The sequence below is a fragment of the Ornithorhynchus anatinus genome, chromosome X1 (genome assembly GCF_004115215.2).
Source record: "Ornithorhynchus anatinus isolate Pmale09 chromosome X1, mOrnAna1.pri.v4, whole genome shotgun sequence".
Taxonomy (NCBI): Eukaryota; Metazoa; Chordata; class Mammalia; order Monotremata; family Ornithorhynchidae; genus Ornithorhynchus; species Ornithorhynchus anatinus.
In genome coordinates this window covers 92,168,884-92,193,085 of record NC_041749.1, presented here as the reverse complement: position 1 = coordinate 92,193,085, position 24,202 = coordinate 92,168,884, and the positions used below count along the sequence as shown (strand labels likewise).

The 24,202-nt window shown below is 44.5% G+C and overlaps 1 protein-coding gene across 5 annotated transcripts in view; it reads right to left on the bottom strand.

Moving 5' to 3' along the window:
• The window catches only part of SRGAP3 (SLIT-ROBO Rho GTPase activating protein 3), a 315,141-nt gene that overhangs the window by 95,558 nt on the left and 195,381 nt on the right, over positions 1-24,202 (bottom strand). The window contains exon 1 of one of the 5 annotated variants that reach the window (XM_029051352.2): positions 13,342-13,345. The exons of the other annotated variants lie outside the window; for them this stretch is intronic. The gene's annotated coding sequence lies outside the window, so the exon portion shown is untranslated. Of the gene's footprint in view, positions 1-13,341; positions 13,346-24,202 lie in introns of those variants that run through there. 5 annotated transcript variants of the gene reach the window in all.

Genomic DNA, 24,202 nt, shown 5'->3' with positions numbered 1-24,202 from the left:
GTGCATACTATGGGACAGGCAATCTACTAAAAGCACTGAGATAGATACAAGTTAATCAGGTCAGACACAGTCCCTGTCCCATAAAGGCTTGCAGCCTAAATGAAGGGAAGATTATTTAATCCCCATTTTACAGACGAGGGAATGGAGGCACAGAGTAGTTAAGTGACCTGCCCGAGGTCATACAGCAGAGCCAGAATTAGAACCCAGGACTTTTTTTTTTTTTTTTTACCTTTTTTATGATATTAGTTGAGCACTTACTATACGTCAGGCACTGTAAATAAGCATAAACACTGGGGTAGATATGTTAATTAGACTGGACACAGTCCAGGTCCCACAGAGGGCTCATAGTCTTAATCCCCACTTTGCAGATGAGGTAACTGAGGCACAGAGAAGCTAAGTGACTTTCCCTTGGTCACAGAGCAGACAAGTGGTGGAACTGGGATTAGAGTGCTCTTTCCACTGCTTCCATCAGTCCTTCATGCTTGAAGATGATGCTGCTGACAGTAACTTCGTGTCCAAGTGTGGGAGTGACCTAAAAAGATAATCTTGTCAACACTATGCCCGTAAAACACAGGATAGGGCACCTTGTCATTCAGAGGGAATTTTATATTATTAAAGAGAGCTCTTCAGACACCAAGGGTGTTGTCTATTGTCACCGCTGTCTCAACTTCAGTAAGAGATCAGCGAGGGGCTGCCGATGTTTGGCTGGACTGTAGTTTAGGGTTGAGTGAAGAGGGGACAGGTATGTCCTGCTGCCAGCAGGGCATAGGCTGGAGTTGTTTTAGCAGTCATGGTGATGGTTGGCACTGAGTCATCCACTCTCTCTCTCCCTGTTCCCTGTGACCAGCAACAGCACTGAGAGACAGTTGGCGAGGAGAGCGGATTCAGTTATGGAACAGAATCTCTCTGTGAGACCTCATTAACAACAGATAAATCCATGCCATCACCCATTTCACAGTCCACTGGTCTAGTGGAAGGAGCACAAGACTGGAAGTTGGGGATCTGGGTTCTAATCCACCACCTGCCTGCTGTGTGACTTTGGGCAAGTCATTTGACTGCTCTGTGCCTTAGTTTCCATACCTGAAAAGTGAGTATTAAATACCTGTCCCTCTTCCTCCTCCTTAGACTGGGAGCCCCATGTGGGACTGGGCCCAATCTGATTGAATTGTATCCACCCCAGCACTTAGCACAGTATGTAGCATGTAGAGCTTACAAATACCAGTTAGTATCATCACTATAAGAGTTGAGAGGGTCTTTTAGACTTTGTTTTATAAACAAAAAGTGCAAAAACAGAACCACAGAACCACAAAAATCAAATATGTACAACTGCCCTCTGCCTCACCAATTCATTCATTCAATCATATTTATTGAGCACTTACTGTGAGCAAAACACTGTACTGAGCACTTGGGAGAGTACAATATAACAACAGACACATTCATCCCCACAACAAGCTCACAGTCTAAAGGGGGAGACAGACATTAATATAAATACATAAATTACAGATATATACATATGGGATGTGGGGATGGGAGGGAGGATGAAAGAAGGTGCAAGTAACAGCGGCACAGAAGGGAGTGGGAGAAGAGGAGAGGAGGGCTTAGTTAGGGAAGGCTTCTTGGAGGAGTTGTGCCTTCAGCAAGGTTTAGAAGTGGGGGAGAGCAATTATCTGTCTGATTGAAGAGGGAGGGTGTTCCAAGCCAGAGGTAGGATGTGGGCGGGAGGTCAACGGTGAGATAGACGAGACTGAGGTATAGTGAGAAAGTTAGCATTAGCGGAACGAAATGTGGAGGCTGGGTTGTAGCAGGAGAGGAGCGAGGTGAGGTAGGAGGGAGCAAGGTAATTAAGTGCTTTAAAACCAACGATGAGGAGTTTTTGCTTGATGCAGAGGTGGATGGGCAACTACTGGAGTTTCTTGAGGAGCGGGGAAACATGGTCTTAAAAGTTTTTGAAGGAAAATGAGCTCTTACTGTATGCAGAGCCCTGTACTTAGCGCTTGGGAGAGTACACTACAACACAATACGAGTTGGTAAACATGTTCCCTGCCCACAAGATAGACAATAATATCAATAAATAATTTATAATGTATAATTTATGTGGATGGACCTAAGTGTTGTGGGGCTGAAGGTGGGGCAAATATCAAATGCCAAAGGTCACAGATCCAAGTGCACAGATGACACAGAAGGGAGAGAGAGCTGGGGAAAAGAGGGCTTAAGTGAGGAAGGCATCTGAAAATATCACCATTGCCCATGGATACAACCATGATGAAAAAAAAGGATGGGGCAGGGGTTATTTCACCATCAGTAGGACATGCATTTGAGTTGTGGTTCCAGGATTTCTTTCAATCCCCAAATGTTTGTGAAATTTAAGAAGCAATACCTTAAATTAACAGCTTTAAAACTGAACTAAAACCCTAAGTCACATGAGAGTATAAATTCTCACAAATATCCTCAGGATTTTTGGAAGACTTTGTTCAGGAAAAAGCCACACTTCCTAGTTAACTGGTATAAGTGGAGCCAAATGGGAATATGAGGACACCTCTGCTCAATCACATTTCCTCTGGGAGGCCTGCCCTGATTGATCTCTAATCTCCCCACTTACATCCCCAACTGCCACTTCAGTCCTTCCACACCGCTTAAACCCTTAAGTACTCACAACTTCCAAAAGCACTTATGCAGTTATCTTTATGTATTCTGTGCTTCCCCCTAACCTATAATTTATTTAGGTGTCTAACGCCCTCCCCAGGCTGTAGATTTCTTCAGGATGGAGATCACATTTACTAAATGTATGGTACTTGACCAAGTACTTAGTAGAGTGTACAAAGTAGGCAGTCCATTCTTTCATTCATTCATTCGTATTTACTAAGCATTTACTATGTGCAGAGCACTGTACTAAGCGCTTGGAAAGCACAATTCAGCAACAAATAGAAACAGTCCCTGCCCACAACAGGCTCACAGTCTAGAAGGGGCTCACAGCCAATACATTTAAGTGACTGATGGACTGTCAGCCTTGTCAAAGAGTTCTAAACTAGCAAGGGGCAGCCAGGCAGTCGACAGTAGGTATCCATCACCCATTTATGAAACCACTGCACTATCCTTCTGATCTTCCAACCTCCTGTCTCTCCCCGCTTCAGTCTATACTTCGTTCTGCTGTCTGGATTATCTTTCTACAGAAACGCTCTGGGTCTGTCACCTGCTCCTCAAAAATTTCCAGTGGTTGCCTATCAACCTTTGTAAACTCCTCACTATTGGCTTCAAAGCTCTCCATCACCATGCCCCTTCCTACCTCACCTCCCTTCTCTCCTTCTACAGCCAGGCTGCACACTCCACTCCTCTGCTGCTAACCTCCTCACTGTGCCTCTTTCTCGCCTGTCCTGCCATCGACCCCTAGCCCACGTCCTACCTCTAGCCTGGAATGCCCTCCCTCCCTCACATCCCCCAAACTAGCTCACTTCCCCCCTTCAAAGCCCCACTGAAAGCTCACCTCCTTCAGGAGGCCTTCTCAGACTGAGCCCACCTTTTCCTCTGCTCGTCCTCCCCTCCCCATCACCCCAATTCCCTCCCTCTGCTATATCCCCCTCCGTGCTCCACAGCACTTGTGTATATATGTACATATTTATTATTCTGTTTTATTAATGACGTATATACATCTACAGTTCTATTTATTTTGATGCTACTGATGCCTGTCTTCTTGTTTTGTTGTCTGTCTCCCCTCTTCTAGGCTGTGAGCCCATTGTTGGGTAGGGATTGTTTCTATCTGTTGCCAAATTGTACTTTCCAAGCGCTTAGTAGAGTGCTCTGCACATAGTAAGCACTCAGTAAATATGATTGAATGAATGAATGAATGAATGAATGAATGAATAAGGGGAGCTATAGAGAAAGAACAAGCCTTGGTCCTGCCCTCAAAGGGCTTACGATCTCCAGGTTGGAGAGTGTAGAAGGGGCTTTTTGCATATCCCAGACAGCTGGTCACCAGGGTAGGTATCTCATTCAATAGCATTTATTGAGTGCTTACTATGTGCAGAGCACTGTACTAAGCGCTTGGAATGTACAATGCAACTAGTTTTACCCCTGAAAAACAGATGGCCCTGGGTGATGGTCTGCAACCTGGGCATGAGATGGGCATAAAAAGAGCAATGATTAAACACATTTTCCCCATCCTACTTGGACTGTGAGACCCTTGTAGGACAGGGATTGTGTTCAGTCTTGTATCCACTCCAGCACTTTGCATGGTGATTGCCATATAACAAGCTATTAACAAATATTATTACAAATTATTATTCAAAATAATTTTAATAAGCACCTACTGCTGAAGCACTCGGGGAACAAGAAGAAGTCATTCTGAAAAACCACAAACAGGTACTGAACTAAAAGAAATCATCAAGGGTAAAGAATGATAAGAACAAAGTCAAGAAAGGATAGTTTAGGAACGACAACAATAATGAAAACAATGACCACAAATTTGCGATGAGGAAAGATCACAGCATGATCATATCCCAAAACCCAAGGGAAGAAAGGAGAAAAGTCAGTAAGACCATTTTAACAGGCTTAAGATGCTAGAAAGAAGAATTCAATGGAAAAAAAGCCTAAGGAGCAAAAGAGAAGCAGTACAGTCTAGTGGATATAGCACAGGTCTGGGAATCAGATAAAAAAAAGGTAGAAAACCAAATCTAGAAAGCCAGCATGTTTCTTGAGAGAATGAAAGAACGCAGTCCCCCATCACCATCATCATCTGTGGGGTTTATTATTCACCTAATGAGTGCAAAGCATTTAAGAGAATACAACAGAAACAAGACACATGTGGAAACATGGCACCAAGCTTCAGACCAAAGGGAAGATCATCAGAGATGCAGTTGTATACGGCCATGAAACTTGGGCCTACCATGCATTTTATATCTGATTCTTCAAGCTCTTTCATCAGCATCCCCAACAAGTCGTATTTAATACAAATGGTTGGACGGGATCAGTGCGGCATCCAGTCCACACCGCTTCAAACCAGAAGTTAGTTCAAATGGAAATGGAAGTCTTCCTGGGCCTGATCTACTTCCCCTACTATCTACTCTACCCTTTCACCTATCCCTAATCTATTTTAATGTCTGTCTCCCTCTGTGGCCCTGCAGTCAGGGATCGCGTCTGCCAACTCTGTTACGTTGTACTCGCCCAAATGCTTTGTACGGTGCTCTGCCCACAGTAAGCGCTCAATAAATAGCACCGATGGAGTGATCGATCTCAGGGTGATATTGCCACATATACATGTGTGATAGTCCTAATGGGCTCCTGAGACTTGAAATTCTAGCTGTCTCCTCCCCCACCTGTCTAAAATGGTCACAAAGGAGAAACTAGAGTGGAGTGGCCACACTGTACCCAAGTCAACTTTGTGCCAGCTTGGTCAGTTCCACAAGGTCACAGCCATGTGGGCCAGGGAAAGGAATGAAAAGATCAGAAACATGAGACCTACAGAATGAAACATGCCAGTCCAATGATATTTCATCAGGAGACCAGCAGGGGACATGGAGTGTAATATTGACAATATGCCTGGCATATTGCAAAGCTGAAACAAGAAGGTTTGGGGGAAGCACCGAGAAAAGAGGGAGGAAGAGAGTGGTCTGGAATTTTTTGGTGGGGTCGGAGTGGAGGGAGTTGAATCTCATCCAGGGGACAGAAGAACCTCCTTTTGACAGGTGTGACCCCCTGGTGGGTACCCACGTATGATGCGTCACACTAGGGAGCAGAGAGACACCATTTTAGAGAAAAAACGAGCAGATAAATTATTATGAAAGCTGGGATGCTGTTCAGACCCATGTCTGTGGCAAAGGGCCATGGTATGTGGTCTGTGATACTGAGCAGCATGAGAGCTGGGGCAAAAGAATCAAATACCACAGATGCCACCTTGAGGGATGCAGTCAGATTGGATCGACTATGGGTTGGAGGAGAACTCAGGTCACGGTTGATGGGTTGATGGTGGGAGGGCACAGCATGGGTCACATCTCTAAAGTGAGTATTTGAGGAGGCACAACTGGAAAGGGGCAATATGAAGTCACCATTCCCTTGAGCATCAGGCTCCTCTTGCAGTCAGTCCATCAGTCAATCGTATTTATTGAGCACTTACCATGTGCAGAGCACTGTACTAAGCACTGGGGAATAAATACATTCCCTTCCCACAATGAGTTTACAGTCTATTGGAGAAAGGGGGGAGAGACAGACATTAATATAAATAAATTACAGCTATCTCTTCCAGCAGAGAAAGAAAAGAAGGAGGAGATGGAAGCTTTAAGGAGGAAATTCCACCCCAATTCTCGACCTAATCAATCAACGGTATTTGTTAAGCATTTACTATGCATAGAGCACTGTACGAATTGCTTGGGGGAGTTCAATAGAGGTAGTAAACATGCTTGCCTTGAAACAGCTTACAGCCCACACCTAGTCATGCCAAGACAGAAATACTAAAAGCCACAATGACTGATATAGCACATCTAGCGCTTCCCCCATCCTCTTCCATCCTGGAAAACTCTCCACTGGCTTGAACTAAAGTACAAATAATTGTTCATGCATTTTCCCCTCCTCCACCGTTGCCTCAGTGTCAATTAATGTGGAACCCTTAATTGTAGATATTACTTCAGAGTGGAATTTGTCAATTGCATGCAGTGCCCTAGAGGTCTCTGCAGCACTTAAAAAAAAATCCCTTCAACTATTTCAGCTTCAAAATCCGAATGAATGCCATATATTACTTTTCAAAGCACACCCATAATCTGTTGTTCTCATTAAAATACAGATGTTCCCTATTTGAACTTTGTATATAAGCAGAGGACACCCCCTTAATGGAGATATTATTTCCACTTCCAAAGCAATCCCTTCAGGACAGACCCCGTTCTCTGATAATGAGTTCTCTTTTGGGGGGAAGGGAGGGTTCGGCTCATTATTTGATTCACATGGTTTGCACTTTTGGCCAAATAACTGGCCCTTATAAAATCAGATAGAATTCTTTTTTTGCTCAGAGTAACTTCTGAAGCTCAGAAACCGAGCAGCCACAAACATCAAAGCATTCTGCAAGGCACAAGCCCAAGTCTGGTCCCCTGGTCCCTAGCCTCGGCTACCACCTTCCACCCAGCTCGCTCACTTGCTGCTTGCACCGTTTTTCTACCACCCGCTCTCCACCAGCCTGCCTTCTTGCATGCCCAGCTCACATGCTGACCACATGCCCTGGTTTAGCCGGGACCGTTCGGGATTTTGGTTTTCAGCCATCATCCTCAGCTGGTGGATGAAAATCTGTAAAATGCCCTGGGATAAGAAGATGTTGTGCTGTCAAGGATTCTTGGCATTCCACCTGGAAGTGTTACATCCTAACTGGATCTTTCTGACATAACTGCTGCATTGGCTTCGAGTTTGTACACGCTCAAAATTCCAGAGTCACCTCCCACCCTCAATTTGCTGAGCCGGCAGAGCCCAGAGTCTCGTTTTCCAGGACAGATTCTGCGTTCAGCCTAAATTTCCATTCGGCTCCCTCTCCTTGTTCTCCCATCCTCTATTTTCTCTCCCTTTCTCTGCCTGATCTAGTCTTCGCCCCTCCTTTCTACTGCCTGGCTCAATTTCAGTTGCCTTCTGAGGCCAAAATCTAAATGTCGTCATTTATTTATTTACTTTGTTAGACAACAAAATGCAAATTTTAGCCCCAACCTCTGCTCACAGCTTCTGCTGCCCAAATTTCACTATTTCTTCAGGAATGGGCTAGTCAGTCATTCTTGACTGCAAGCCAAGCCAACACCTACTTAGCAGTCTAACAATGGGATGATATAGTCATTGTAGATGTTGGCCTTGTTCCCTTGTATTGATACCCAGATTTTCTCCAGGGACTGTATTTGCTCCCAGAGCCTTCATTTTAATTTGCAGAAATCCTTAAAATAATCGCAGTCGTCAAGAAGCCGAGAAATTGCTTTTAGACTGCTGCAGACAGCACAACATGTTTATAATAATAATAGCAATCATTTGTCTTTATACGCCTCTGGTCTCCAAGTAGCTCAAAGCACTTCACTGGCAGTAGCCCCCTCTTCCTGACAGGATTTTAATTTATTCTAAAACTCAAGGAATGTCAGATACAATCAGGATTCACTCGATACTAATTTTCCCGTTTTCTCCATTTACCCCAAATCTTCTTTATATTTTTAACTTCTAGTGATTTGATGCGAACAAAAGAGGAAAACAAAGATTAATCATTCTGCACTCGCTTTCCATTTATCCTTTCCCTGGCTTTTAACCAAGACCCATCTTGTTTCCTCCGATTCCTTCATAAAATGTTCTCACATGTTTTCAGTACATTTCTCAATTTTTTTTCTGTGCACATTATGACCCTGGTCTGGTTCCTCAAATGACAGAAGGGACATATATTGCTGATCTGGAATGATTTCTCTGCAAACCACAGAAAAGAACCTAGCCATCCACATAGTCCCATCAAAAATTGGGCTACCTAGTAATGCTATTCCTCGGGTGACATACCTAAAGAATGTAAATTGAAAATGAGAACAAACTATTTCTGGGTCCTGTTCCTCAGGACATCCCTCTAGTTCTGCAAAACTACAACTTTCCAGAACCCTACCCCAGTCTTGACTGCCTCACCAGTCACTGGCTAGGAAATATGGTCTCAGGCTAAGCCAATCTTAACGATGGCATTTATACAGTGCTTCCTATGAGCTCAACATGGGGGAAATACAAGATAATCAGATCTAACGCAATCCTTGTCCCACCCAGGCCTCACAATCTTAGAGGGAGGGAGAGCAGGTAGCAAGCATATCCCCATTTTACAGATGAGGAAACTGAGGCCCAGAGACATTAAGTGCCTTGGACAAGGTCAGAAAACAGGCCAGTGGCAAAAACTGGGATTAGAATCTAGATCTCCTGGCTCCCAGTGCCATGCTGTTTCCTCTGATGATGACAAAGTTTCCTCTGAACTGAGACCTCAATCAATTGATAATCATAGTTAATTGAGTGCTTACTGTGTTTATAGTATTGTACTAAGCACTTGGGAAAGAACAGGAGATATGATAGGATATGATCCTTGCACTCGGGGAGTTTATAATCTAATAGGGAGTTTACAATCTTCAGGACTGAGAACCCATGCAAAGGAATTGATTCTAGTGCTCGTGACTTGAGCAGTGCCATTTTCCATTTCTTATCTTGTCTCTCATCCTTGCCGACCATGTTCCTGCTGGGGCATGGGATACAACATGCATGTAGGAGGGCAGGGATGCAGCACACTGCAAAGTGTATGCGTGTGTTTTTTCTTGTTCACAATAGCCAGCTCTGAAGACGACGGGGACTAGAACCCAGGTCTCTTGAATCTCAAAGCAATTCTCTTTCCACCACTGGACCAGGCCTTTTTTTCCACTAGGCCATGCTGTAAGGTCGTTGTGGGCAGGGAACATGTCTACCAGCTCTATTATACTGTACTCTTCCAAGCACTTAGTACAGTGCTCAGCAAAGAGTAAGTGCACAGTAAATACAATGTTCTATTCTTGTTTTCGATAAAAGAAAACAATTATGCTTTAAGAAAAGGATAATCTCTTTGCACAGGGATCTGGTAGCCCCAGGTTTCATGTGTTACCCTTCAGAACATAAGCAGCACCATTACAGGTTCAGACCAATGATCCATTCAGCTCAGGATCTTCTCTCTGACAGTGGCAACAGGACACCTGAAAGAACCGTGCTCTGGCTGCCCTTTTAGACAGCCATGCTAATGTCTAGAAATACGTCATTTAACATCCCTAACTTTTCTCCTCTACATCCTTAACTTTTTTTCTAGTAAGCCATTATGGACCTCTTGCCATGAATTTTTCCAAAGCCCTCTTGAATCTACTGATCCCATCCCTGCCCAACTCCTGTGGTAACAGAGTCCATATGCTTATCACCCGCTATGTGAAAAAACCTCTCCATTTCTTTGATTTGAACCCACCACTGGCTAGCTACAATTGGTGTCTCCCCCTCATCCTGATGTGATGGGATTTGATGAACAATGATTCCATGTTCATCCTTTCCCCACCCTTCAAGATTCTGTAGGCTTCAATCATGTCCCCTCTCAGCCTGGGTCTTTCCAGACTGAAGAGTCCTAATCCTGTCATGACCCTAAATCATCTTTGTTGCCCTTCTCTGTAATTTTATCCAGCTCTGATATGTTTTCCAGCCATTATTCTAGATGTATCACAGTTTTATATAGTTGTAAAACTATGCCTAGGTTGTGCTGTTTATCTCTTGGGTGGAGCACATTATGATTTAAAAGGTCAGTATTAACTCTGAGGCCACTTTCTGGAGCTGTGACTGATAATTCTGGGCCCATGATGTTCATTAATAATTGTGGTATTTTGTTAAGTGCTTACTATGTGTCAAAGAAGCAGCATGGTGTAGTGGGCAGAGCACAGGCCTGGGAGTCAGAAGGTCATAGGTTCTAATCCCAGCTCTGCCACTTGTCTGCTATGTGGCCTTGGGCAAGTCACTTTACTTCTCTGGGACTCAGTTACCTCATCTGTAAAATAGGGATTGAGTCTGGGAGCCCAGGTGGGACAGGGACTGTGTCCAACCTGATATGCTTGTATCCACCTCAGTGCTTAGTACAGTGCCTGGCACATAGTAAGTGCTTAACAAATACCATAATTATTATTATTATAATTATTATTATTATTATTAAGGTACTGGCCTAGTGGATAGAACACAGGCCTGGAAGTCAGAAGGACCCGGGTTCTAATTCTGTTCCACCACTTGTATGCTATGTAACCTTGGGCAGGTCACTTGATTTCTCTGAGCTTCAGTTACCTCATCTGTAAAATGGGGATTAAGATGTGAGCCCTACGTGAGACAGGGAATGTGTCCAACCTGATTAATTTATGTCTACCCTGGCACTTAGTAGAGTGACTAGCACATAATAAGGGCTTAACAAGTGCCATAAAAAAAAATCAGGCCCCTCAAGGGGCTCACAGTCTAAGTAGGAGGGAGAAAAGGAATTGAATCCTTATCTTCAGATGAGGGAACTGAGGACCAGAGAAGTGAAGTGATTTACACAAGGTCACACAGCCAGGAAGTAGTAGAGTTGGGATTAGAACCAAGGTTCTCTGGGTCCCAGGCCTTTGCTCTTTCCCACTAGGCCACATTGCTTCCCTATTCATTGACCTATGTGGCTGGATCTTGACCATTAGAAAGTGAATTGCTTTGGGGCAGGGACTGTGTCTTAAATTTTCTCTATTTCCCAGCAGAGTGCTCTGCACCCAGTAGGCACTCACTATATATCGTTTATGGTGATGACAGCAATGGTATCAATTCTCGGGTTACAGTGCCTACAACACTACCCTTACAGCATGAACATGGCTACCTACTCTCTCAATAGAGACAAAGATTTTTATTCAGTCCCGAGTAGAAAACATTAGGCAAGCATTCAGTCCAGAATCATTCTGCCATAATTTATCATTCACCTTGAGCTCTCCTGTGCATGTCCTCTACCAGCATAACAATTTACATGTTGCATTATAATCTTATAAAAATTCTGCAACCATAATTCACTGTCTTCCATGGTCATCATTTCAATATCAAAACAAAATTTACAGTTTTTACCTCCAGTTTATTACCTGATAATAATTATCATATTATTCATTAAGCACTTATTATGTGCCAAGCACTGGCAAGGTGGATAGACCACAGGCCTGGGAGTCAGAAGGTCATGGGTTCTAATCCCAACTCGGCCCCTTATCTGCTGTGTGACCTTGGGCAAGTCGCTTCACTTGTCTGGGCCTCAATTACTTCATCTGTAAAATGGGGTTGAGATTCTGAGCCCCATATGGGACAGGGACTGGGTCCAACCCAATTTGCTTGGGTCCACCCTAGCGCTCAGTACAGTGCTTGGCACATAGTAAGCGCTTAACAAATACCACAGTTATTATTATTATCGTTATTATTACTAAGTACTGGGGTCGATACAAAATAATCAGGTTGGACAAAGGCTCTGTCCCACATGGGGCTCATAGTCTAAGTAGAAGAGACTAGGATTTTATTCCCATTTGATAGATGAGGAAACTGAGGCACTGAGGTTCAGTGACTTGCCCATGATCGCACAGCAGGCAAGCGGCAGAGCCAGGGTTAAAACCCAGGTCCTCTGACTCCCAGGCCTGTGGTCTTTCTACTAGGCAACATTGGTTCCCACTACAGCAAAGTCTTCTAAATAGCCTCCTTTCTGCTTGTTTCTTTTTCCAAGCAAATACTTGTTCAACTTCTTAAACTCCCAGATATTCCTCCTCATTACTTCATTCTCTCATCCTCCTTCTTTCTAAGACACCTGCTTTCTCTGGCAGCCAGGTGGTCATTCTGTGGTTGTTTTGATGAGAGTGTGAATTATACAGATGCTACTCAATAAAGAATTGAATTGAAAAAAAAATCACCCTATGGTTTCACAGAGGTCAGCTTGTTAGTGTTCAGTGATTGCCAACTTGGTAATTAGCATCTTCAAAATGACAGCTCATTACTTTGTTCCTCTGTGGGAAGCCAAAAGATTCGTAAAGCTTTTTTTCTAATTTGCTCTCTACCTTTTGAATTGCATATCGACTACAAAGGCGAAACATCCACCTTCCAAGCCTAGTTGTAATTCACCAATAGGCACCCAGTCATCCCTACTTTGGCTCCTTAAAAAAGCCAACTTGGACTTTAATTTAAGGCCGTTCTGCTGACTTTCATTCTTATTACAAAGCAAAGCAATTACTAGACAAGAAGGCACTGATTCAATTTAAGAATTGATATTAACAACTCCAGAGCAAAAAAAAAAAAAGAGTTCCGGCTGAAACACAGTGAATGATTGTTAAACACAAACCAAAAAAATTGCCCTTTCTTATTTCCAGAGAGCACTTCCTCATTAGATCTCAATCCAGAACATTGCAGTACTCAACAATCACATTCACTTCACTGCCTAGGCAAGTAATTCAATTCTGGAGTCACTAATGCAGAGAATAATGTATCGCTATTGTAATACATGGAAGAAAGAGAGAATGGGTTTAAATGACCACTGTAGGAATTGGACAGGGTTGGGAAGGAACAACATGATTTTTTCTGGTGGCCTTCACCTTCATTACTTTTCCTAATTACCCATTCCCACGGACACAAAACAGCTTAAAGAGCGGGCTGTGAGACTGAAGAAAAGATATGTTGTTTGCAGCAGACTGATTACTGCAATACTTCTTTCAACTGTCTCCTATGTGATGGACAAGCCCCATTTGGAAAGAAGGAATCTGGAAAAAAACCAGGCACCACATTGAATACCACTTATCACAATGCTACACAGAGGGTTGAATAAATATGATTCAATGATGGCAATGAAAACACCTTTTTAAAGTCTCAAACCTAGCCCCTCAAAACCTTTTGGAAGATTCTGAAATAATGTAGTTTGTTAAAAGATTTGTTTTGGGGTGTGTTTTTTTTATGTCCTATCCTTCTTGGTACTGCCTGAAGTCACCACCAGAAAAAAAAAAAACCTGTCATCCTTTAAGGAAATGACTTGATGCAGTATATTTCTGATTCCACAAAGAAATCCAGGTACAAGAATGACTAACATATTCTTCAGTGGATTCAAACACGCTCTTCTTCACACAGAAAATCATTAGTTGTCCACCCAAAGTCAGGTCTCTCCGCTGCACATCAAACCATTCACTGCATGTTTATAGAACAACCAATTATATTGTACTCTCCCAAATTCTTTGTATCGTGCTCTACACACACTAAGCGCTCAATAAATACCACTGATCAACAGTCATCTTTAGGATTTTGCTCCACACGAGTGGCTCTTGCTCTATTTTTCGGCACTCATGCTGACTTTCTACAGCACTTTCCTTTCTCTGGATCTTTTCCACTCTCCTATGTAGATGAAATCCCACTATCCACAGGCCTGCCTCCCTGCCTCTGCTCTGGGGCTCCAATTTCCTTCCCTGCCCTGGCTTAGGTCATGATGGTAGTGTCCCAAGAGGTCTTCTTCTTACCTGTTCCTACTGCTCCACTATTTGCCGCTTTCCAGGTGGAGGCAAGAACTCCAGGGAGTCCAGCAAAAAGTGGAGCAACAACGACAGGATAAGAATAGAAACTGCTGCTGCTATGTCCACAGCCATCTTATCTGCGGTGATCCTGTTACATTAAGGAATAGTGCAACCTTCTGAGGATTCTTTCTGATAGTGAGTCATTCAATAGTATTTGAGTTCTTACTATGTGCAGAGCACTGTACTAAGCACTTGGAATGTACAAATCGGGAACAGATAGAGACAGTCCCTGCCCATTGACAGGCTTACAGTCTAATCGGGGGAGACAGACAAAAACAATAGCAATAAATAGAGTCAAGGGGTTGTACATCTCATTAAAACAATAGCAATAAATAGAATCAAGGGGATGTACATCTCATTAACAAAATAAATAGGGTAATAAAAATATATACAAATGAGCGGATGAGCACAGTGCTGAGGGGAAGGGAGAGGGGGAGAAGCAGAGGAAAAGGGGGGGAAGGGGGCTTAGCTGAGGGGAGGTGGCGGGGGGGGGTAGAGAGGCAGAAGAGGGAGCAGATGGAAAAGGGGAAGCTCAGTCTGGGCAGGCCTCTTGGAGGACGTGAGCTCTCAGTAGGGCTTTGAAGAGGGGAAGAGAATGAATTTGGTGGAGGTGAGGAGGGAGGGCATTCCAGGACAGTGGGAGGACGTGGCCCAGGGGTCGACAGTGGGATAGGCGAGAACGGGGGACGGTGAGGATGTGGGCGGCAGAGGAGCAGAGCGTGCGGGGTGGGCAGTAGAAAGAGAGAAGGAAGGAGAGGTAGGAGGGGGCAAGGTGATGGAGAGCCTTGTAGCCCAGAGTGAGAAGTTTTTGTTTTGTGCGGAGGCGGATAAGCAACCACTGGAGGTTTTTAAGAAGGGGAGTGACATGCCCAAAGCGTTTCTGCAGGAAGTTGAGTCGGGCAGCGGAATGAAGAATAGACTGGAGCGGGAAGAGACAGGAGGAAGGGAGATCAGAGAGAAAGCTGACACAATAATCCAGCGGGATATTATGAGAGCCTGTACCACTAAGATAGCTGTTTGGGTGGAGAGGAAAGGGCGGATCTTGGTGATATTATAAAGGTGAGACCGGCAGGTCTTGGTGACAGATTGGATGTGTGGGGTGAAGGAGAGAGCCGAGTCAAAGATGACACCGAGGTTGTGGGCTTGAGAGACGGGAAGGATGGTGATACCATCCACAGTGATAGGGAAGTCAGGAAGAGGACAAGGCTTGGGAGGGAAGATAAGGAGCTCAGTTTTGGACATGTTGAGCTTTAGGTGGCGGGCACACATCCACGCAGAGATGTCCTGGAGGCAGGAGGAAATACGAGCCTGAAGGGAGGGGGAGAAGACAGTGGCAGAGATGTAGATTTATGTGTCATCTGCACAGAGATGAACCGCTCTCAGGAATAAGTCAAATTCCTGAATAATGCCTCAGGTCACAAGAGTCATTGATAAACAATTTTCAATCCTTACATGCTAGTAGCTGATCCATATCTGAATAGGTGGTGATAATCCAGAAACCAGACCATCCTCCTCCATCTTAAAATTCATCCTCTACTGCTTTAGCTCCACCCTCTCCTCTGCCCAGCAACAATATTTCTCCATCCTTACTGACTCCCATGCCCATTATCCATGACAACTGTTTCAGACTTTTAACTCCTTCCTAAAAACCACTCCACCCTCTCATCTCTTTCCCCTAATGACCTGGCCATAATAATAACAATTGTGGGATTTAAGTGCTTACAGTATGCCAAGGTCTGTACTAAGCACTGGAGTAGATACTAGATAATCAGGTCCCACATGGGGCTCACAGTGTAAGTAGGAGGAGAAAGGGTATTGAATCTCATTTTGCAGATGAGGGAACTGAGGCACAGAGAAGTTAAGTGACTTGCCCAAGGTCGCACAGCGGGTAAGTGGCAGAGCCGGGATTAGAAGGCAGGGCCTCTGACTCCCAAGGCCATGCTCTTTCCAATATGCCATGCTGCTTCCCATGGCCTAGTAGTCTATTGATAAAATTGAAACCATCAGACATGACCTCCCTAATATCTCCCCTCTCCTCTTCAGTCCCTCATTCCCCATCTTCAACTCTCCCATCTTTCCCAAAAGTATCTCAAGAGGAGATTTCCCACATCCTCTCGTATACTATTCCTCCACCTGTGCCTCTGACCCCATCCTTTCTCACCTTATCAAAATAATTGCCCCCCCTTACCTCCATCTTCAACTGCTCACTTTCCAATGATTCCTTCTCACTTTCAACATGCCCATATTTCCTCTATCCTAAAAAAAATCCTCCCTTGACTCCATGGTTCCCTCCAGTTATCGCCCCAACTCGCTCTTACTATTCCTCTCTAAACTCCTTGAGCAAGTTGTCTACATTCACCTCCACTCCTCCATCTTTCTCCTAAACCCCCTGCAATCTGGCTTCTACCCTCTTCGCTCCATGGAAATGACCCTCTCTAAAGACACCAACAATCTCCTTCTTGCCAAATTCAATGGCCTCTACTCCATAATAATACTACTAATAATAATTGTGGTATTTGTTAAGTGCTTGCTATGTGTCAGGCACTGCACTAAGCACTGGGGTGGACACAAGCAAATCGGGTTGAACAGAAACTATTTCTGTCCTTCATGGAGCCCACAGTCTTAATCCCCATTTTATAGGCAGTAAGTGAGGTCCAGAGCAGTGAAAAGACTTGCCCAAGGCCATGCAGCAGACAAGTGATGGAGCTGGGATTAGAACTCATGAATTTCTGACTCCCAGGCCCATGCTCTATCCACTCCACCATGCCATCCTATTCCTCCTCAACCTTTCTGCTGCCTTTGACAATGTGGACCACGCCCTTCTTCTGGAAACATTATCTAACCTTGGTTTCACTGACACTGTCTTCTCTTGGTTCTCCTCCTATCTCTCTGGCCACTCCTCAGTCTCTTTGTTGACTTTCTGCTGCCCACCCTCTAACTGGCTTTGGGTGTGGTTCAAGGCTCAGTTCTGGATCCCCCTCTATTCTCCAGCTACATCCACTCCCTTGGAGAACTCATTCATTCTCACAGCTTTAACTATAATCTCTACGCATATGATTCCCAAATCTACCTCTCCAGCCTTCTCTCCTTCTCTGCAGGCTTGCATTTTCCCAAGCCTTCAAGACATTTTGACTTGGATGTCCTGTCAATGCTCCTACCAATACCTCAAACTTAACCTTTCAAAAAAAAACCCCTCACCTTCCCACTTAACCTGCCCTTCCCCTGACTATATCACTGCAGACAAAACCACCACCCTCTCTGTCTCACAATCCCATAACCTTGGTATTATCCTCATCTCTCTCATTCAACCCACACATTCAATTTGTCACAAAATTCTGCTGGTTCTACCTTTACAACATCTCTAGAATATGCCCTTTCCTCTCCATCAAAACTGCCACCATGCTGATCCAAGTACTCATTATTTCCCACCTTGACTGTTGCAACAGCCTCCTTGCTGACCTCCCTGCCTTCTGTCTTTCCCCTCTCCAGTCCATACAGTACTCTGCTGCCAAGATCATTTTTCTGAAATATTCAGTCCATATCCCCTCATTCCTCAAGAACCTCCAATGGTTGCCCATCCACCTCCATATCAAACAGAAACTCCTTTCCATCGGCTTTAAAGCAATCAGTTCTCGCCTTCCTACCTTCTCTTGCTGAGCTCCTACTACAACCCAGTCCGCAGACTCTACTCCTCTTATGCCAACCTATTCACTGTAACTCGATCTCATCTATCTCGCCACGAACTGGTTGCTCACTTTTTCCTTTGGGCGTGAAGCTCCCTCCCCCTTCTCATATAATAGCTTGCCACTCTCCTCACCTTCAAAACCCTCCTAAAATCACATCTCCTCCAAAGGGGCTTCCCAGACTAAGCTTTTTATTTCCCTAATCCATCCTCCCCTCTGCATCACCCATGCACTTAGCTGTGTAACCCTTGAGCACTTTGTTACCCAACCCAACCCCACAGCACTTATGCATATATTATTATATATACATATTATTATTTAAATTACTATTATTTCCCCTATCCATAATCCATTTTAATGTCTATCTCTCCTGTAGAGTGTAAGTTTGTTGTGGACAGGGAACATGTCTGCCAACTCAGTTGTATTGTACTTTCCCAAGAGAACAGTGTTCTGTATACAATAAATGCATATATGGTATTTATACTCAATAAATACCATTGATCAGTCGATTGATTGATAGGCTTCTTTTCTCCTTCACCACACTGCATTCTGTTTTCAACTCATGCCTGGGATCATGCTGCATTTCTTCACTGAAAATCCAGTGAATCATTGCATGTTTCATGAAACATAAATAACTGCTTATTTATACAATTTAATTCTGTAGTTAGGAGTGTACCTCCTGCAACTTGTCCTGATTTTGCCCAGCACTTACTGTCTCTGAAATTTTCTTTTGTAAAAGTGCCAATAACTAAGTACACTCCAGATCTGGCTATGAAAAGCCTAGGCTTTCATGTCCAATAGCAAATTACATCGCATTGAGAAAATCCAAAATTCAGAATTGGTGAGTTCCGAGCCTTTGTAAAACCATTTCCTAGCTTTGGGCTTAAATTCTAAAAGCTCTTGAGAGCTCATCTAATCTTTATCCTCTAGCTTTGAACAGGACCAAACCTAAATCCATTCCAGAAAGATGAGATTCTACCCTGTTTATTAATCCTGTCCCAGATTTCTGATCACCTTACTTATGAGACCCCCCTCCCAAAAAACTCTCTCCTTTTGTCACTCTCTTCTGTACCCCCTCCTCTCCTTGTCTCTCTCCACCACTGCCCCTATCTACTCTGTCCATCTCTGGCTTTCTTGGCCCCAATCTCTGACCTCACCACCTGGCTCATTTTGATCTGCCAGAGATTAGTAGCAAATCTGTGCATAGGCAGCAGACACTTACTGTCCCACTCTTTCTACTTATTTCTTAGCAGGTTGTGGATCTTCAGCAAGGTGTACATGCTATTGGAGCTCCTGAATACCAGGACCAGGTGTCACCCCAGCGCTTTCCCTAATAAGAAGCTTGACCTGAAGATTAGACACCCAAAGAAGCAGTCAGAAGTCCTGGGAGCTCTCTGCAGTTCAATGGCCAATTTGTCACGAACCTTGAGTAGACCATTTTTAGACTGGTCTCCATTTCTCCATCTATAACCGAAGAATCATCTTGCCTTCTTTCTATTTATCTACTAGTCACAATATGGAGTCCAACAACAGAATGTTGGTAAGAGGGGTTTGGAGCTTCTGGATGAAATATAAAATTTTAGCTATTAGGTACAAGGTACCATCTTTCTTAGATGGTGAGTCCCATGTGGGACAGGGACTGCATCCAGTCTGATCTACTTGAACCTACCCAAGCAAGTAAAACAGTGCTCGACACATAGTAAGTGCTTAACAAATACCATAATAATAGTAATTATTATTATTATTGTAAGTTCAATGTTTGCAAATGAGGATCCCTCCTTCTCCCCCTCTCTGGTTTTGGAAGACTGTGTTTTCCTTTGTTCTGCAGTCAGGAGAGCCAGGATCCCAGCTGTAAAAGATTTTTCATTATTTTCCACCCTGTTAACCTTCATCAAAAGCCCCGACGCTGTCAGCCTAAATGAGTACCCAAAAGATTTATCTAGCCTGTCCCACAGCTCAGCGCAGCTCAGCTCCCAAGAGGTGCAGCTCATTTTTTACCTCCATCCCCCATCCTCTGCTGTTCCCCCTTCATTTATTTCAACCAGGAAAAATAAGGCGTGAAGAAGTTCAAAAGGCAAATGCTTCAAACTTATTTTCCCTTCTTTCCTGAATTCCAGGGTCACAAAGCTGTCACAGTTCACTGCATCCCTGAGAAACGACCCCAAGTCTGAAGGCTGGAGGAAAGACAACAAACTGAAACAAGGGTTTGGATTGTAAATACCTCTCATGCTAGGGTTTACGGATCAGAAACCCAAAAGAAAGAGCAGCAATTGGATTCTGGAAAACCATTAACAACAGCCATTCAAAGCTGGGTGTTGGTGATGGTGTCTACCAACTCTGTTGTATTGTATACTCCCAAGCGCTCAGTACAGTTCTCTGTACATAGTAAGAACTCCATAAGTGCTACTGATTGATTGATTGACTGATTGTTGATGAAATCAGAGTCCAATACAAGGTTGGCTATCAAGCAGTGCTTTATAGGTTTTTTATTATTTTGTTTCTAATGGTATTTGTTAAACACCTACTCTATGCTAAGCACCAGTTTTCCCCCAATCTTAGCTAAGGGGACTGGAAGTCAAGGCCTAGTGGAAAGAGCAAAGGCCTAGGAGAAGTACTGGATTCTCCTCCCAGCCCTCCCACTGCCTTGCTGTGTGACCTTAAACCCAACATTTAACCTCTCTGGGCTGCAGATACCTTCTCTCTAAAATGAGGAGAAGACATCTACTCCTCCCTCTCTCTTAGACTGTGAGCCCTGTGTGGGGCAGGGACCACATCTGAGCTGATCATCTTGTACCTATCCCAGCACTTAGGATAGAATCATTTAATAAATAAACAGGTGTGTATTACAGGAATCATTTAATAAATACCATAATTATGAATTTGGGCAAAACAGTCCTAAAATCTGAGGGGTGCATGTCCCACCTCCCACTTAAGGCACCTAAAAAATCTAAAAGTGGGGTAGGGTGGGAAGAAAGAGATTGGTTGAGATGCTCATGCATCCCACCTAATGGGAGGGTATCATATAGGGGATCATCTCCCTCTCAATGAGAGATGGGGGGAGGGAGCAATTGAAAGGAAGAGAAGGAAGGGAGACTAGAAGGGAGAGAGGCTGGGGCCACCTGGATTTCGGCTCCTGGCGACCCAGTTCTCAGGGTGGCTGCAGGTGCCCAAGTCCCAGACTTTGGAGGACTGTGGCTAGAGAAGTAGCCTTGAGTAGCCAGCATTCCACCTAGGGCTCAGGATCCTCTGTACTCCGGTAGTGAGCTACCTCCTCCTCCCTCTTTCTTTTCCACCCCTACCACCAGGCCTCAGCAGCAGATATATTGTCACCTGAATCACAGCAGCATCAGAGGCTCCCTCACTGGATGGCAGCAGCAGAAGCCCCACTGCTGTGCAGGGTAAGGGGCTCCAGGAGCACAGCCACACCCATCCCAGGACTGATGCTCCCGAAGCTGGGGGGGGCGGGGGGCAGCGACAACGAACAAATACCATCTCCATCTCCTCATTCTCACCTCCTAAAGGTGACATGATTTCTGATCCTTGTCTCTGCAGTTCCCATCTCCCCTTCTCCTTTATTTGTCCCATCTTTCAGACCCTGTCTTTATCTTTCTCTCTGTGTGTCAAAGCCACCATGCTGAGGCTCCCTCAGAGGCCCTAAACAGGGTAGTGGTCAGGGCTTTCCGGCCACGGTCAAACCCTGCCAACATGCCAGTAAATCAATCCAAGGTATTTATTGAGCACTTAATATGTACAGAGCACTGTACTAAGTGCTTGGGAGAGTACAATATAACAGAGTTGGCAGACATGTTCCCTGCCCACAACAAGCTATCTACACTCTAAGTAAGACTGGGAGGAACCTATTCACTTTCTCCCTTGCTTTTTTAAATAATTGTTAGGCCTCACAAAAGTCCTATGTTTCTGCATGTCATTTAGTTCTACACAAACTTAAAAACATAAGCAGTGCTATCACAGAGTGAGACCACTGGCCCATCCAGCTTGGTATTCAGTTTCTAATAATGGCTATATAGCCCTTGGACCTCCATGAACTTTTGTTGTTAGGTACTCCTATGGAACTGACCTAGAAGGCCACCTATCCTTTTTATAATATGAAAAAACAACAATAATTTTCTATTTATCTATTTTGATGGTATTGATGCCTGACTACTTGTTTTGTTTTGCTGTCTGTCTCCCCCTTTTAGTGTGTGTGCCCGTTGTTGGGTAGGGATTGTCTCTATCTGTTGCTGAATTGTACTTCCAAGTACTTAGTACAGCGTTCTGCACCCAGTAAGTGCTCAACAAATACGACTGAATGAATGAATGAATGCTATCTTCTAACCATTCATAATTTTTGTCTCAATTACCCTGAGAGTTGGCTTTCCCCAGAGGGTGTATATTGCCCAGTTTGGGAAACCTTGTGCAGCTTCCTGCTTTGGGCAAAAATCTTCTCTACTGTTTTCTGTCTACTGTCTAATGCTTAAGAGCACTGTACTAAGCACTTGGGAGAGTACAATAAAACAATAAACAGACATATCCCCGTCCACAATGAGCTTATAGTCTAGAGTGAAAGATAGACATTAATATAAATTACAGATACCTACATAAGTACTGTGGGGCTGGGAGGGGGGATGAATAAAGGGAGTGAGTCAAGGTGACACAGAAGGGAGTGGGAGAAGAGCTGTATCTTGGTAATAGAATCCTTGAATCCATCAGTCAGTCAATCAATCATATGTATTGAGTGCTTACCATGTGCAGAGAACTGTACTAACCACTTGGGAGAGTACAATATAACAGACAGATTCAGGGATAGGCATAGACCATGTTTTTGAAGAAAGTATTTTTTTTACAGAAAATTTTATGTTTGGACCAAAATGTCTAGCTGGAGAGATCATTTGGGTCTTATTCCTTTTGGCAGTTTAGACAGCAGAGACCAGCAGCTTTGCATAGCCCTGGCCTAAGGATGAATTCTCCCAGGGTCCATGGTTTCTAATGCTTCCTCAAGGGCCAGAGATTCCAACTCACTTAGATACTTGGGCCTGTGGTTCACCCTTGGTAATTCTTTGGCTATTTTTAGTGACAGTGGCTCATGTCATCCAAGTTACTATGTAACCAGGTGGCCAAAGATAAGCAATTCTTAGCAGCTAGGTGCCTGAAAACAAGGGAGCAGAGGCCAAGGAAAGAAACAAGGCCCTCTCCAAGGACACTGTATTCAACATCTCTGGCTCTTACAGCTACCAGAGTCCTCCTAAAACCAAAGCAGCCAACCCTACTGCATTCCAATAGAGGTAGAGGAACAGAAGGGAAACTAGAAATTAAGAGTAACTTGTCAGGCAGCAGACCAGACAAATTGCTTAGTTTCTCAGTTCTGGTCCAGATTCTTCCAGATGAAGCTCTGTCGACCTTTAGTGGGTATGAAGAGAAGCAGCATGGCCTAGAGGCAAGAGCATGGGCCTGGGAGTGGCCAGACTTAGATTCTAATCCTTGGGAAAGTCACAACTTCTCTGGGCTCAGTTTCCTCATTGGTAAAATGGGATTCATTACCTGTTCTCCCTCCTACTTAGGCTGTGAGCTTGGCTGTGATGTGGGCAAGAAGTCGATGGCAAAATAGACAAGATCAAGGTATTCATTCATTCATTCAATAGTATTTATTGAGCGCTTACTATGTGCAGAGCACTGTACTAAGCGCTTGGGATGAACAAGTCGGCAACAGATGGAGACAGTCCCTGCCGTTTGACAGGCTTACAGTCTAATCGGGGGAGACGGACAGACAAGAACAATGGCACTAAACAGCGTCAAGGGGAAGAACATCTCGTAAAAACAATGGCAACTAAATAGAATCAAGGCGATGTACAATTCATTAACAAAATAAATAGGGTAACGAAAATATATACAGTTGAGCGGATGAGTACAGTGCTGTGGGGATGGGAAGGGAGAGGTGGAGGAGCAGAGGGAAAAGGGGAAAATGAGGCTTTAGCTGCGGAGAGGTAAAGGGGGGATGGCAGAGGGAGTAGAGGGGGAAGAGGAGCTCAGTCTGGGAAGGCCTCTTGGAGGAGGTGAGCTTTAAGTAAGGTTTTGAAGAGGGAAAGAGAATCAGTTTGGCGGAGGTGAGGAGGGAGGGCGTTCCAGGACCGCGGGAGGACGTGACCCAGGGGTCGACGGCGGGATAGGCGAGACCGAGGGACGGCGAGGAGGTGGGCGGCGGAGGAGCGGAGCGTGCGGGGTGGGCGGTAGAAAGAGAGAAGGGAGGAGAGGTAGGAAGGGGCAAGGTGATGGAGAGCCTTGAAGCCTAGAGTGAGGAGTTTTTGTTTGGAGCGGAGGTCGATAGGCAACCACTGGAGTTGTTTAAGAAGGGGAGTGACATGCCCAGATCATTTCTGCAGGAAGATGAGCCGGGCAGCGGAGTGAAGAATAGACCGGAGCGGGGCGAGAGAGGAGGAAGGGAGGTCAGAGAGAAGGCTGACACAGTAGTCTAGCCGG